This window comes from Clupea harengus, chromosome 11 (assembly GCF_900700415.2).
Source record: "Clupea harengus chromosome 11, Ch_v2.0.2, whole genome shotgun sequence".
NCBI classification, from domain to species: Eukaryota; Metazoa; Chordata; class Actinopteri; order Clupeiformes; family Clupeidae; genus Clupea; species Clupea harengus.
The window spans coordinates 14,915,004-14,930,103 of record NC_045162.1 but is presented as its reverse complement, the minus strand read 5'-3'; positions in this window follow the sequence as shown (position 1 = coordinate 14,930,103).

The following is a 15,100-nucleotide window of genomic DNA, read 5'->3' as shown; positions in this document are numbered from 1 at the left end:
TGATGAAGGTGCCCCACACATGTTGTCATATGTTAATTCAGTTTACAGAATGAAGTACTGAGTACAATGCACTGAATTATGTCAGTGTCAGTGGGAATAAGTCATCCATGAACATAAACTTCACATATGACATATCTACATCTAAATCAAAAATAAATTGATTGAACTGACAAGCAAGCTTCCACCCTCAACCCCTTCCGTCAATACTAAACTGAGTTTGTATTGAATTCCTACCTTGACCCTAACCCAGGTTTGTACTCCCAAGGGGTCATCCCCCCCCATCCTCCCCACCCCTAACTCCTGGATAGCCTTAGTATCGTGAGATTATGTTTACAGAAACAGGCAGAGCATCATTCACACACTGAGATATGCATGTGAAATCTTTTCTTGTGTATGACTGATATTCTGTTCACCTTTTCAACCTGTCTCTGTTCTCTATGACCGTTGCATGCAAATGCATGCTGATGGCTGTGATAGCATTGCTTCTCATCTCCATAACCTTTAATTACATAATACACATATAAGGCACCCCAGCTCTGTCCACTCAGCTTATCTCTTTATTACTGTTAACACCTTTTCCCCTCCTATTGCAGGCTCCACTGTGGGACGCCGCTACAGTCTTTCCACCCAATGACTATGCACACTTAGTTTTCTGCTTCACCGTTTTGCTTATCCTTATAATGGCATAATAGTAATATCCTTATAATAGTAACATTATGAGCATACTGTATGTTCACTAGGTTGTTCTACAACCAATACTCTATAAAGCGCATTGAGACGATTTCAATGGTTATTGCCGCTATATCAATAAAGACATTTTAATTTAATTGAACTGAATTGAATTGATCTAAATTAGTTGTAGTATTTCACTTTTTAAAGTGGAGAAAAAAATATTATGGCATCCAGCAAGGCCTTGGACACATTTCTGTGACCAAAGTGTCCTGAGAGATTAGTTTCAAAAGAACGCAAGCAGAGCGCCGGAACAGATGTATGTTTATCTTCCTCCTTCCTTCCAGTGTGAATTGTCACACACTGCCCAAAAAGAAAAGGCAAACATTCTACATCAGCCTGTGCAGGTTGAGAAAGCTGCTACTCTTCACTTCTCTTCCTTACTCTCTTCTGCCCTTCCTACTCCCAGAGCATTTCATCTGGACTCCACTGACCAAGTCTCTTCATCGACCGAGCCATCAGACTGAGGGCCTTGGAGGGCACTTTAGCTGGGTTATGAGCCTGATAATATGCCCCATTTCTGTATGCAGTAGAGTATGGCTGAAGATTGTTTTTATGTACTGTGTGTGTGGTGGCTATCCATGCCAATCACTCGACAAGTATGCATAGGCTCTGAGCAATTGTTTGTGTGTGTTTGTGTGTGTGTGTGTGTGTGTGTGTGTGTGTGTGTGTGTGTGTGTGTGTGTGTGTGTGTGTTTGTGTGTGTATGTGTGTGTGTGTGTGTGTGTGTGTGTGTGTGTATACACTGACTTGAACTGACACATATCCATGATTGATGTTTGGACATTTTTGTTTTCATGCCTCTGAGATGTGAGATTATTTCCTGATTGACATACTGCTGAAGGTATGGAGACATCTGGTGATCGCAAAAAGGATGAAACGAGAAAATGGATTCTACTTCAATAAGTGCACGGGGGTGTATGGGGTGTATGTGTGTGAGGGCATGCCCATATGGGTATGAGTAGGTTTTTCTGTGTGTGTGTGTGTGTGTGTGTGTGTGTGTGTGTGCGTGTGCGTGCGTGCGTGTGTGTGTGCATCGACATGTCTTTGTAAAGACTACTCTTTGTAAAGATTCTACTTCAATAAGTGCACGGGGGTGTATGGGGTGTATGTGTGTGAGGGCATGCCCATATGGGTATGAGTAGGTTTTTCTGTGTGTGTGTGTGTGTGTGTGTGTGCGTGTGCGTGCGTGCGTGTGTGTGTGCATCGACATGTCTTTGTAAAGACTCTGCAGGCGTTGCATCCATATCATTACTCAGACATTGACCGGCAGATTTTGGGCTCTCGTTCATCATTTGCCCTCGCTCGTGGAAGAAATATGAAGACCCTGGCACTCTTGTATACACAGGTGTAGCCTAGGGGACCACGGCCAGTGTGAGGCGTGGAGCTGTAGATTTATCTGTGGCTTCCAGCCGACTCCAATTTATTTCCATGTCCCTGGGGCACAGGCAGACAGGCATGACACTTATCTTTTGAGGTGACAGAACAATGACCGAACAACAACAGGAAATGTGTGTGTCAGCTCGTATGCACGGCAAAACTCCTCACTCAGGACTAGTAGAGAGTAATACACCTATATACTACACAACTCTACAGCTACAACATGATCCCCATACCCCATAGACATTTAAATGTAGACGCAGCATCGCCCGCTAAAGTCTACTGGTGGGATCCGTTAATGTGTCCACCATATTGGTCAAAGGAAGATTGACCAGTAAACTAATGCAATTCAATAGGGTGCTGCATTTGGGGTGCGGACATGAATATTATTTTATATTTAAGGGTTAATACTCTACTTTTGATTTGGTTACCACTACTTGGTAGAAAATCTTTTTTTTTTTTAATTAATAAAAAACACAACTGACTTCCGTTGATTCCCGCTGACAAACCTTCCTGACAAATGTACTAACCAGGGTCTTTATGCCTCTCTCCATGTCTTCAAGCGTGCCATAGGGACCATGTGAGATCTGGGCTCTCCACTCATCTGCGGTAGTGAAGACAGGAAGTAATAGAGAGTATGAACCTTAATATAGAGCCTGACATGAACAGATGAGGACCAAGAGCATGAAGGTTCCTTCCCTGCCTCATTTAAACTATCTCAGCCCTCTTCACAGCAGCACTTCCCCCCAGTTATTGCCACTCCTAGATTCAAACGCCCACGTCCTCTCACTTTGTAGGTTTTCATACCAGGGCAAAGCAATAGGCCTTTGTAAAAAAGACTTTGTGTGCCTTTCAAAGTCTGATACATCACAGCTTCTGCTGAATCCAGTGTGGAATGAGTGGGTGTCCCCACATACATATAAAATGTGCATTCAAATGAGGAAAATGTATTGTTGTTATGGTTATGTTAACATTACAGTGACAAGACAAAAATTCCCACTGCTGTGCCATTTAACACTGAGTATGTGTTATTGCATTCACTGTCCTCCTCCCCAAATCAATCTGTACTGGCTAAGAGATCAGGAGAGAACATCATCTTTGTAGTTCTGAATACTATGAAAGCAATCACATATATATAGATAACAGAGTTAGCCTTATGACACCTACAATGTTTGTTTTTTAGATTTAAAATGATCTGGTGCTTGCAGTCCTACTCCATTGGAATTTCCGGTTCAGTTTGGCAAACCAGGTGGTCTAAGCCTTAAAGAATACATAACTCCCAAGGATCACATCACTAAGTTGATGATTTGTGTGTGAAATATTATTGCTAGTTTGTATACCACATTGGCAGACTCTTCACTGTGCATTTATAAAACATCGCATTCGCTTTTGGAATCAGTTGATTTTACATTCTGAGTCTGACTCAAATCTGTCAAGAACCCCAGCCACACATCTGGCATGAGTAGAATTAATTCACAAAGAACAGTCTATTGAGAGAAAGTTACATGAATGTCATGGCATGTGTATGAAAAAGCACTTTCCATCACTAATTTGTGCAGCTTATCATGAGCAGAATCTTAGCGAGAACCACATGATTGCATTTGGGAAGTGAGAACCGCAAAGCACCATCATCTTGAAATGAGGCTATATGTTAGGCAATATATCTTGAAATCAGTACAACTACACTTAAAACAAACACATATGCCTAAATACAAAACAAATGTAAGAATTATTTTCTCAAGATTTAAGAATGATTTTCTCACTATGTAGAAAAATGTGCTTATATTAAGCAAATGTTAGCACCATTATCTTGAAATGAGTCAACATAGGAAATGTATCTTGAAATCAGTAAATCTACTCTAAAAACAAGTACATTTGCCTAAATACAAAACAATTCAAGAATTATTTTCTTGAAATGTACAAAAATGTGCTTATATTCAGCAAATGATAGCACCATCATCTTGAAATGAGGCGATATGCTAGGCAATTTCTCTTGAAATCAGTCAAGCTACACTAAAAACAAGTATATTTGCCTAGATACAAAAACATTTAAGAAATATTTTCTCAATATGTAGGAAAATGTGCTTAAATTTAGCAAATGCTAGCCCCATTATCTTGAAATAAGGCTATTTGTTAGGCAATTTATCTTGAAATCAGCAAAGCTACACTACAAACAAGTGCATTTGCCTAAATAAAAAAAAAATGAAGAATAATGTTCTCAATATGTATAAATATTTGCTTAAATTAAGCATATGCTAGCACCATCATCTTGAAATGAGGCTATATGTTAGGCAATTTATCTTGAAATCAGTAAAGCTACACTACAAACTAGTGCATTTGTCTAAATAAAAAAAAAGAAGAATAATGTTCTCAATATGTAGAAATATTTGCTTAAATTAAGCATATGCTAGCCCCATCATCTTGAAATGAGGCAATATGTTAAGCAATTTATCTTGAAATCTGTTTCACCACACTTAAAACAAGTAAATATGCCTAAATTAAAAAAGAAATAAGAATTTTTTTCTCAATATATAGAAAAATTTGCTTATATTCAGCTAATTCTAGCACCATCATCTTGAAATGAGGCTATATGTTAGGCAATTTCTCTTGAAATCAGTAAAACTGCACTACAAACAAGTGCATATGCCTAAATACAAAATAATGTCAGAATTATTTTCTCAATATATAGAAAAATGTACTTATATTCAGCAAATGATAGCACCATCATCTTGAAATGAGTCTACATGCTAGGCAATTTATCTTGAAATCAGTAAAGCTACACTAAAACAAGTACATTTGCCTATATACCCAAAATATTTAAGAATCATTTTCTCAATATGTAGGAAAACGTGCTTATATTCACTAAATGCTAGCACCATCATCTTGAAATGAGGCTACATGCTAGGAAATTTATCTTGAAATCAGTACAGCTACACTAAAACCAGTACATTTGCTATATACCCAAAAGATTTAAGAATTATTTTCTCAATATGTAGAAAAAGGTGCTTATATTCAGCAAATGCTAGCACCATCATCTTGAAATGAGTCTACATACTAGGCAATTTATCTTGAAATCAGTACAGCTACACTAAAACAAGTACATTTGCCTATATACCCAAAATATTTAAGAATTATTTTCTCAATATGTAGAAAAAGGTGCTTATATTCAGCACATGCTAGCACCATCATCTTGAAATGAGTCTACATACTAGGCAATTTATCTTGAAATCAGTACAGCTACACTAAAACAAGTACATTTGCCTAAATACAAAAAAATGTAAGAATTATTTTCTCAAAATGTAAAAAAAATGTGCTTATATTCAGCAAATGATAGCACCATCATCTTGAAATGAGGCTATATGCTAGGCAATTTATCTTGAAATCAGTAAAGCTACTCTAAAAACAAGTGCATTTGCCTAAATAAAAAAAAAATTAAGAATTATTTTCTCGAAATGTAGAAAAATGTGCTTATATTCAGCAAATGATAGCACCATCATCTTGAAATGAGGCTATATGTTAGGCAATTTATCTTGAAATCAGTGAAGCTACAATAAAAACAAGTACATTTGCCTAGATACTGTAAGAATTATTTTCTCAATATCTAGGACAATTTGCTTAAATTCAACGATTTTTTTAATTTCCAATTATTATTTTTCAAGCTTTATTTTTTCGGCTTTTTTGCCTTTACTCAGATAGGACAGTAGAGCGAGACAGGAAGCGAGCTGGAGGGAGGGATTGAGAAATGACCGCAAGTTGGACTCGAACTTGAACTCTAACCTGTATCCCCATCTTACCCATTCATGGTGCAGGGTTGCTGCCGCTTGTGCCACAGCTCCATCCCTAAAACAGTCATCTGTTGAGGATATTGCCATTTGTTTTGGGAACACAGGTAAGAGTTCAGGTTCGAGTCTGACTTGCGGTCATTTCTCAATCCCTCCCTCCAGCTCGCTTCCTGTCTCTACCTACTGTCCTATCTGAGTAAAGGCAAAAAAGCCGAAAAAATAATAATACAAAATAAAAAAACGGAACTAAATTTAAGCAAATTGTCCTAGATATTGAGAAAATAATTCTTACCGTATCTAGGCAAATGTACTTGTTTTTAGGGTAGCTTTACTGATTTCAGGATAAATTGCCTAACATATAGCCTTATTTCAAGATGATGGTGCTAGCATTTGCTGAATAAAAGCACATTTTCCAAAATATTGAGAACATTATTCTTAAATATTTTGACAAATGTACTTGTTTTTAGTCTGGCCACACTAGTTTTAAGATATATTTGGGTTCTTTGAGGCTAGATATTTTTACTTGTTTTACAAACTCTTGGTAAGTCAAATCTTCCTGTTCTGTTGGCAGATAATTTTGCTTATTTTAAGTGATATATGCCCCATTTTTTTTACTTTCTTTTCTTGTTTTTAAAGGCTGATTTTTTGCAGTGTAGGAAATAATATCTTGTCAGACAAAAAACAAGTATATATTGCCTTGATTTAAGATATTTCATCTTACTAAGATGGTGTATCTTAATAAGGTACTATAACTTGTTACTGAGATTTTATTACTGGTTCTGAGCAAAAAAAATCGCTATATTTAAGCAAATTGTCCTAGATATTGAGAAAATAATTCTTACGGTATCTAGGCAAATGTTCTTGTTATTAGTGTAGCTTTACTGATTTCAAGATGAATTGCCTAACACATTATCTACATTTCGAGAAAATAATTCTGACATTTTTTTGTATTTAGGCAAATGTACTTGTTTTTAGAGTAGCTTTACTCATTTCAAGATGAATTGCCTAGCATATAGCCTCATTTCAAGATGAATTGCCTAGCATATAGCCTCATTTCAAGATGATGGGGCTATCATTTGCTGAATATAAGCACATTTTTCTATATATTGAGAAAATAATTCTGACATTCTTTTGTATTCGGGCATATGTGCTTGTTTTTAGTGTAGTTGTACTGATTTCAAGATAAATTGCCTATCATGTAGACTCATTTGAAGATGATGGTGCTAGCATTTGCTGAATATAAGCATCTTTTTCTACATATTGAGAAAATAATTCTTAATTTTTTTGTATTTAGGTAAATGTACTTGTTTTTAGTGTAGCTTTACTGATTTCAAGATAAATTGCCTAGCATATAGCCTTATTTCAAGATGATGGTGCTAGCATTTGCTGAATATAAGCACATTTTCCTACATATTGAGAAAATAATTCTTAAATCTTTTGGGTACATAGGCAAATGTACTTGTTTTAGTGTAGTTGTACTGATTTCAAGATAAATTGCCTAGCATATAGCCTCATTCCAAGATGATGGTGCTATCATTTGCTGAATATAAGCACATTTTTCTATATATTGAGAAAAATTATTCTGACATAATCTTGTATTTAGGCAAATGTACTTGTTTTAGTGTAGCTGTACTGATTTCAAGATAAATTGCCTAGTATGTAGACTCATTTCAAGATGATGGTGCTAGCATGTGCTGAATATAAGCACCTTTTTCTACATATTGAGAAAATAATTCTTATATTTTTTTTCTAGACAAATGTACTTGTTTTTAGTGTAGGTTTACTGGTTTTAAGATCAATTGCCTAACATATAGCCTTACTTCAAGATGATGGTGCTAGCATTTTCTGAATTTAAGCAAATTGTCCTACATATTGAGAAAATAATTCTTACATTTTCTTTGTATTTAGGCAAATGTACCTGTTTGTAGTGTAGCTTTACTGATTTCAAGATAAATTGCCTAACATATAGTCTTCTTTCAAGATGATGGTGCTAGCATCTGCTGAATATAAGCACATTTTCCTACATATTGAGAAAATAATTCTTATATTTATATTTTTTTCTAGGCAAATGTACTTGTTTTTAGTGTAGGTTTACTGGTTTTAAGATCAATTGCCTAACATATAGCCTTACTTCAAGATGATGGTGCTAGCATTTGCTGAATTTAAGCACATTTGTCTACATATTGAGAAAATAATTCTTAAATCTTTTGGGGATATAGGCAAACATACTTGTTTTTAGTGTAGCTGTACTGATTTCAAGGTAAATTGCCTAGCAAATAGCCTAATTTAAAGATGCTGGTGCTAGCATTTGCTGAATATAAGCACGTTTTCCTCACTCTAACCTGCTAAAGGATGATAAAGTCTGTTCTTAAAGCAAAAGTCTGACTTAGTTAAATACTGTCTTTGCACTGTATAGTATTTTGTCTACAGGAATACATAATTGCTGTGCTGTGCTGTGCTGTGCTGTAAAACAATTAATTCCTTTGGTCATTATCTGTTTTTTTATATATGTAGAGATGAGAAGGATAAGATGCTTGAAATAAGAAATTCTGACTTTGACAAAGCAGTTTTGTACTTATACTGCCTTAAAATTACGGTAATTCTAGTTTCAAGCATTAACGTGCTCAGAACCAGTAATAAAATCTCAGTAACAAGTAATAAAACCTCATTAAGATAATTAAGGACTGAAACACTTGAAGCAAGTGAAATGCTCTAACATAAAAAATGCCTGGTAAGAAGAAATATCTTGTCAGACAAAAACAAGCATATATTGCCTTGATTGAAGATATTTCATCTTACTAAGATTTCACTTTTTGCAGTGTACTAGCCACCGAGGGCTGCTGTGGAAACGGTCTCATAGACGGCTCTTCTTTCTGACGGTGACAGTGTTTTGAGTCATGCTCATTGTTTGTAGAACAACCATAGGCAGTAGGGGTGCTAATGGACCAGGAGACTATATAAACACCATAAAATAAGACTTTGTTAACTATGGTTATAGATTAGGCTGTTACTGGGGAAAAGCAGTGTACATTTGATGAAGATTAATTTCGCTGTTGCCACCCGATCAGTGAAATAACTCAGTTCAAGCAACAATATGAGATTCATGTATAACTGTATTTGGCATTAATCTGGCATTTACATGAAAAATATTTATGTAAATATAAAAAAGATTTGATGAGCGAGCTTGCCATAAACATGTGAGAATGTTTGGCAAAGCGGTTTTCAAGCTATTGCCCAAAAGGTGATTTGACGTTAGCACCCAGGGTAATGCACACCTAGAGACACAAACCTTATATTCCTTATCAGATGTGGGGCTACAAGCATACAACGTTTCATGTGGATTGGTAAATTGTTGACCAAACACTGGTGGAAAAAAGAAGACTAAAAACCTTGTCAGACACCATATGACTGCCCGCCTGCCTGCGTGCGGTGGTGGTCATCATAATATATTACTACATTACTCATGAAAGCAATACCATCTCATGATGAGTCAGCCCAGCAGTGGATACCACTCTAATGTAGCAGACTGCAGTCAGAATTCAGACTTCACTCTTCACGACTGTGGTGTGTAAGTCTCATGGAAATCAATTCTGCTCATTTCCTGTACGGGCTGAGGAGAGACACTTCTTTGACTCCTCAGAATTAATGGCATGGAACTGAAAGTTCCCTCCATCTAAAATAATGCCATCAATTACTTTTGCCGCCAGTTGTCATCATCAGTTCTCCACCACTGTGTGCTGTCAGGTATCCACTTCCACACTTCTAATGTTATGTTCAGGCCCATGAATGACAAAAGAATAAAAACAGAATGGTCTCATCTTTTTTTCTTCAAAGCATAGTTGTCTCTGTTTGATGAGGTTCAGCAGTTTCTAAGTGACTTGTCTGGAACATGGGATGCAGTGTATTGGTGGGGATCCATGTGACAGGGTGATTCATATACGCCATTCTAATCTGAGTTCTCACTCAATCGGCCTCCCACCGCAGCGATATGGCAACATTGATCACGTCGCTGGAGATGTTCCCAATACGCTACAAACTCAATTAACCTGCCATGTTTAGCTTTGTACCGAATGTATTTCTAGAAGTCCAGACCTTCAGCAATGGTTCTGACACAGAATACTGGTCCAACCGCTGAATTGCTAGCATTCACAGTTACAATGAATGGAACCAGGGGCAAATCTGCCTTTTCTCAAAAATCAATGTCCTTTAATCACATAACAAGGAAGAACAACACAAGCAAAGCCAGCATGGAACAGTTATCTTGGTAATTATCAAGTCAATATCAGACCACAACTATGGGTGGTAATGTCTACATGCCTACGTGCTTGGGTCCACAAATCAAACCATATATTAGGAAGGTGCGTGTGTATGTGTCATGTGTACGTGCCCACAAGTGTGTGTGTGTGTGTGTGTGTGTGTGAGAGAGAGAGAGAGAGAGAGAGAGAGAGAGAGAGAGAGAGAAAGAGGAGCGGTTTAGCACATTAGGTATATCAGGAATATGTGGGTTTGCATGTGCATGTTTTGTGTACGTGTGTGTGTCTCTCTGTGTGTGTGTGTGTGTGTGTGTGTGTGTGTGTGTGTGTGTGTGTGTGTGTGTGTGAATAATACATTAGAATAATGCAGGTCAGTGGTGGTGTATGTTGTCTATGTATGCAGCCAAATCACAGCGGAGCTGAGGACACTAATGAGGGGCAGAGAGGGGACTGACCCCTGACCCCTAACGCAGGCCCCACGTGCCCCCAATTCATGATCAATTTATGACCTCCTCAACACCTGACTCTGAACTCATTATCAACTGCCCACATGCGGCTGTAAGGTCAGAGGCCTGACTAAAGAGCTGTGGGGACTGCTTGTAATCTAGCCTGAGTAGAGCCCGCTAGCAAGGGAGTAAACACGTTGGCAATTGTGCGTCATGTGTAGAAGAGTGTGTGTGTGTGTGTGTGTGTGTGTGTGTGTGAGAGAGAGATAAGCAGGGTGATTTGAATAGTCCCCCTCAACACTCAACACACACACACACACACACACACACACACACACACACACACACACACACACACACACACACACACACACACACACATACTTTCTTGCAGCTCTCTGCAGTGACAGAAGAAGATTGCAGATCTTGTGACAGGAGACTGAGAAAATGGTGACACCTCAGCTCTCTCCTCCAGAGGAAACTGCTTTTTAAAAGTACCAAGATGAAATAAATTATTTTAGAGAAATTCTTTTGGACGGATCTTCTATGTACATGTTTCTGATGGGCTTTAAATAGAAAAGACTCCACCAATAGCAGGCATTTTTTGTTCTTCCTTTCTCACTACAGCACAAATTTATTCAAAGAGGAAGAGATTAAAGACGCCTCTACTAGGCATTTTTCCACAGCTTTAAGCCAAACGAGGCAGAATACTAACAGAGATAGTAGAGGGAGAGAGAGAGATAGAGGTATAGATAGAGAGAAGACAGAGACAGAGAGAGAGAGAGTCACAAAGAGATAGAGAGGAAGAGCGAGAGAGAGAGAGAGAAAGAGAGAGGAGACACAGAGAGAGAGAGTGTCACAGAGAGATAGAGAAAGAAGCAGAGGAGAGAGAAGCTGAGAGAGAGAGGAAGAGGGTGTCACAGAGAAAGAGAGGTAGAGGAGATAGAGAGAGAGAGAGAGAGAGAGAGAGAGAGGAAGAGAGAGAGAGAGGGAGGGACTGGAATGAGAAACTGTCTTCTCACTACTTCTGAGCTCTCTAAACAGTATAGGGAGGGCAGGAAGTCAGTCACCACAGACACAGGGAAAAAAAGAGAACTTATTTTTGTGAGGAGGTGATTTACACACACACACACACACACACACACACACACACACACACACACACACACACACACACACACACACACACACACACACACACACACACACACTCCACACCAGCTGTTTATATTGCATCAGGTTGGGCCTGATGAGAGCTAGAGAGACTGAGAGACTGGGCGGGAGAGAGCTTGAGGGAGAGGAAAAGGAAGAGAGAAAGATAGTATAGCTTCTATTTTGGCAGTGCTAACATGGCTTTAACTGGCAATAAAGCGCAGGCCCAATGTTTTCTCCTGGACTGAGAGTGAGAGAGAGGTAGAGAGAGAGTGTGTGTGAGCGATGAAAGCATGAAAGAGCATTTTTAATGGCAGCTGGTTCGGAGCTGTGTTGAGGGATGCTGTGGGCTGTGCAGCCACAAGAGAGATGCTGGCAGTGGCGTTTATTTGAGGGGCTCTGAGCGGCAGAGCTGACAGAGACGGATTCAGCGTGGCCCGAGCGTGGAATTGCTTTCGCCTTCCGAGGGAACAGAGGCAGGAAGCATCCTAGGCTATACACAATCCCTCACAACCCAGTCTCCCCTCCCCTGACAAGCCAGCAAATCGCTCAGGAGCCCAGGTGGCTAGGTGCCCATCACGAGAGCTCAGTGGGTTGTCTGGGTATGGAGGTGAGAGAACAACTGGAACTGTGTGTGTAAATAAACAACTACTAGCAGCTGGTTCCATCCCAGACTGTTTTGGATCCAGGCTCAGTATATATCTATATGTGTGAATATGTATGTGTGTATGTACATGTATTTATGGATGGATGAATGGATGGGTAAACACACATACATATATAGATGTATATTTGTTCCCCTTCAACCCATATTTCATATTATTATAGTCTTTGCCAGTGGCGGCTCCTGAAAAAATTCTCAGGGGGGGCAATTTTTTTGATAATGATTAAGGCGACCCATTCAGTAGGTACATTAAGTTAGCTGATTAACTCATACAGCAATACCTTTTTGTCCACTATTGGCAGCACACAACAGTAATATGTCCCCTCTTGCTACATAGCTAGAGTAGCAAGTTACAGGTGGAAAGCTATGGAAGAAAGCTGCATCCAGGAGCCTTCATAAGCAAACATGATGTGGCTCCACATTAAATTATCCCACTTTTTCATTATCCACGTGTCTCAAATGTTGTATGATGTAACATAGCTTAACAGGACACATAATATGTCCAGTAACATCATAAAGAAGGGGTAACATAAGTCAAAATCAACAATATTTATTGACTGATCTTGAAAGTATTGACTTACAAAAGCAAAATAAGTCATCACATAAAAAATTATTCAGTGTTAGTGCAAGAATCGAACTGTGAAACACACTGTAAAACCTATGAAAAGTGACAGTGGTATATGAAATACAGACTGCGTTAGCCACTTTCATTCGAATTCTCCCTTTGTAGAAACCTGTTGAATGGATACATTTGGTCTAGGAAGTCCTAATTGTTTTGTTGTCAATTTATCTTCATTAGTACGCCGACTAAAAAGGAGTTTCTGTCAAAGAGCGAATCGAGTTACTGGACAGGGCAGCCATCTTGACAGAATATGCCTCCCTCGAAGCTGTATGACGTTCGTATAGGCTTTTACGTCCACTACTTATGACAAGACATGGAGGGGCGAGCCCTCCCGGAAGTCATAGAGAATGCATTGAGAGCTCTGTTTTGTGAAAAAAATGGATTTAACATGGGAGTCAATGGGAGAGGTCTGGGGCGATTTTCATTTCGCCCCAAATCGCCCCAGAAGGGGCGGGGCCATTTGAAGCACGACTTTAGGCTGACTGAACGACTGTTACCTGATTCGACAATGACATACAGAGGCAGATCAGACGGTCTAGTGGTAGAATCCGACAGAAAAAAAATTATTATATTTAAATGTACATGTCATTTACGCGACTTACAAGGATATTGCGTTTATACATCAGGAGGTTTTTTTTTTTTTCCTAGGCAGTGCGTCGCCCCAATCGCCCATATGGACGAGCCGCCCCTGGTCTTTGCTAAAGTGTCAATAGATTTTAATTCATTATACTGAGTAAGTTGTCAAAAGTAAAGTTAGGGGCTATGTAAGTACAGATCATCAAAATACTGTTGCAAACTGATCATTAGTATGTTACAGATTACCTTGTATACTATAAACTGCTGTAGTTACAATGCTCTTTCCCTCTGTGGTACAAAGTGTCCTCTCTTAGTTTAGTGGATATGATTTGGCCAGTTAGTGTAAATAGATGTTGCGGATGGTAAACATTAGCCTGGACAGCTATGCACAGCCCATAGAGGTTTAATTTAGATAAACCTCACTCCTCAACAGGAGACGTGGTTGTGACAGACAGCAAACCTCACTCCTCAACAGGAGACGTGCTTGTGACAGACAGCAAACCTCACTCCTCAACAGGAGACGTGCTTGTGACAGACAGCAAACCTCACTCAACAGGAGACGTGCTTGTGACACACAGCAAACCTCACTCCTCAACAGAAGACGTGCTTGTGACACACAGCAAACCTCACTCCTCAACAGGAGACGTGCTTGTGACAGACAGCAAACCTCACTCAACAGGAGACGTGCTTGTGACACACAGCAAACCTCACTCCTCAACAGGAGACGTGCTTGTGACAGACAGCAAACCTCACTCAACAGGAGACGTGGTTGTGACACACAGCAAACCTCACTCCTCAACAGGAGACGTGCTTGTGACACACAGCAAACCTCACTCCTCAACAGAAGACATGCTTGTGACAGACAGTTGCATTTATGGATATTAGCCTCCTTGCTAGGTTACCGCAGCTCCAATCTGCACCAGGTTCATTCTAGAGTCTGTTGTTAGGGCCCTCCCTGTTCATTCTAGAGTCTACTGCTGTTGTTAGGACCCTCTCCGTTGAGCTTTCCTTTCTGACTTTTATTATTTATTTTCTGATTTAGTAATTTCTGATAGTAATTTAATCTGGGCTAGTGCGTGAGTCCTTGTCCAGCCAAACAAACCCAAAAGATGGTGAAGGCACTTACAAACACAAAGCCTGGCTCTGTGAGTCAATCATGAGCAAATTATGCTGTTCTACCTGCTGGTGCCAAAACTGCTAATGGACCGGGCTGTCAGGAGATATGGTTGGTTGAGCATAAATGTGCCAAAACCAGCCGATGTTCCTTGGGCCATGATAACGGGCCGTAGCAGCAAACAAGTGTGATGTCATGCAACAAGGTCAGGAGACACAGAATACAAATAACACGATCCTTCATTATGCACATACAGCACAATTACATATAGCATGGACACCTCTTTTGCTCAAACCCTCACCCCCAAACCACCATTGGGTTCATCTCACCATGTGCTCACACATCAGATCAGACGGACTGAGGAGAAACGTGGGTATCATTT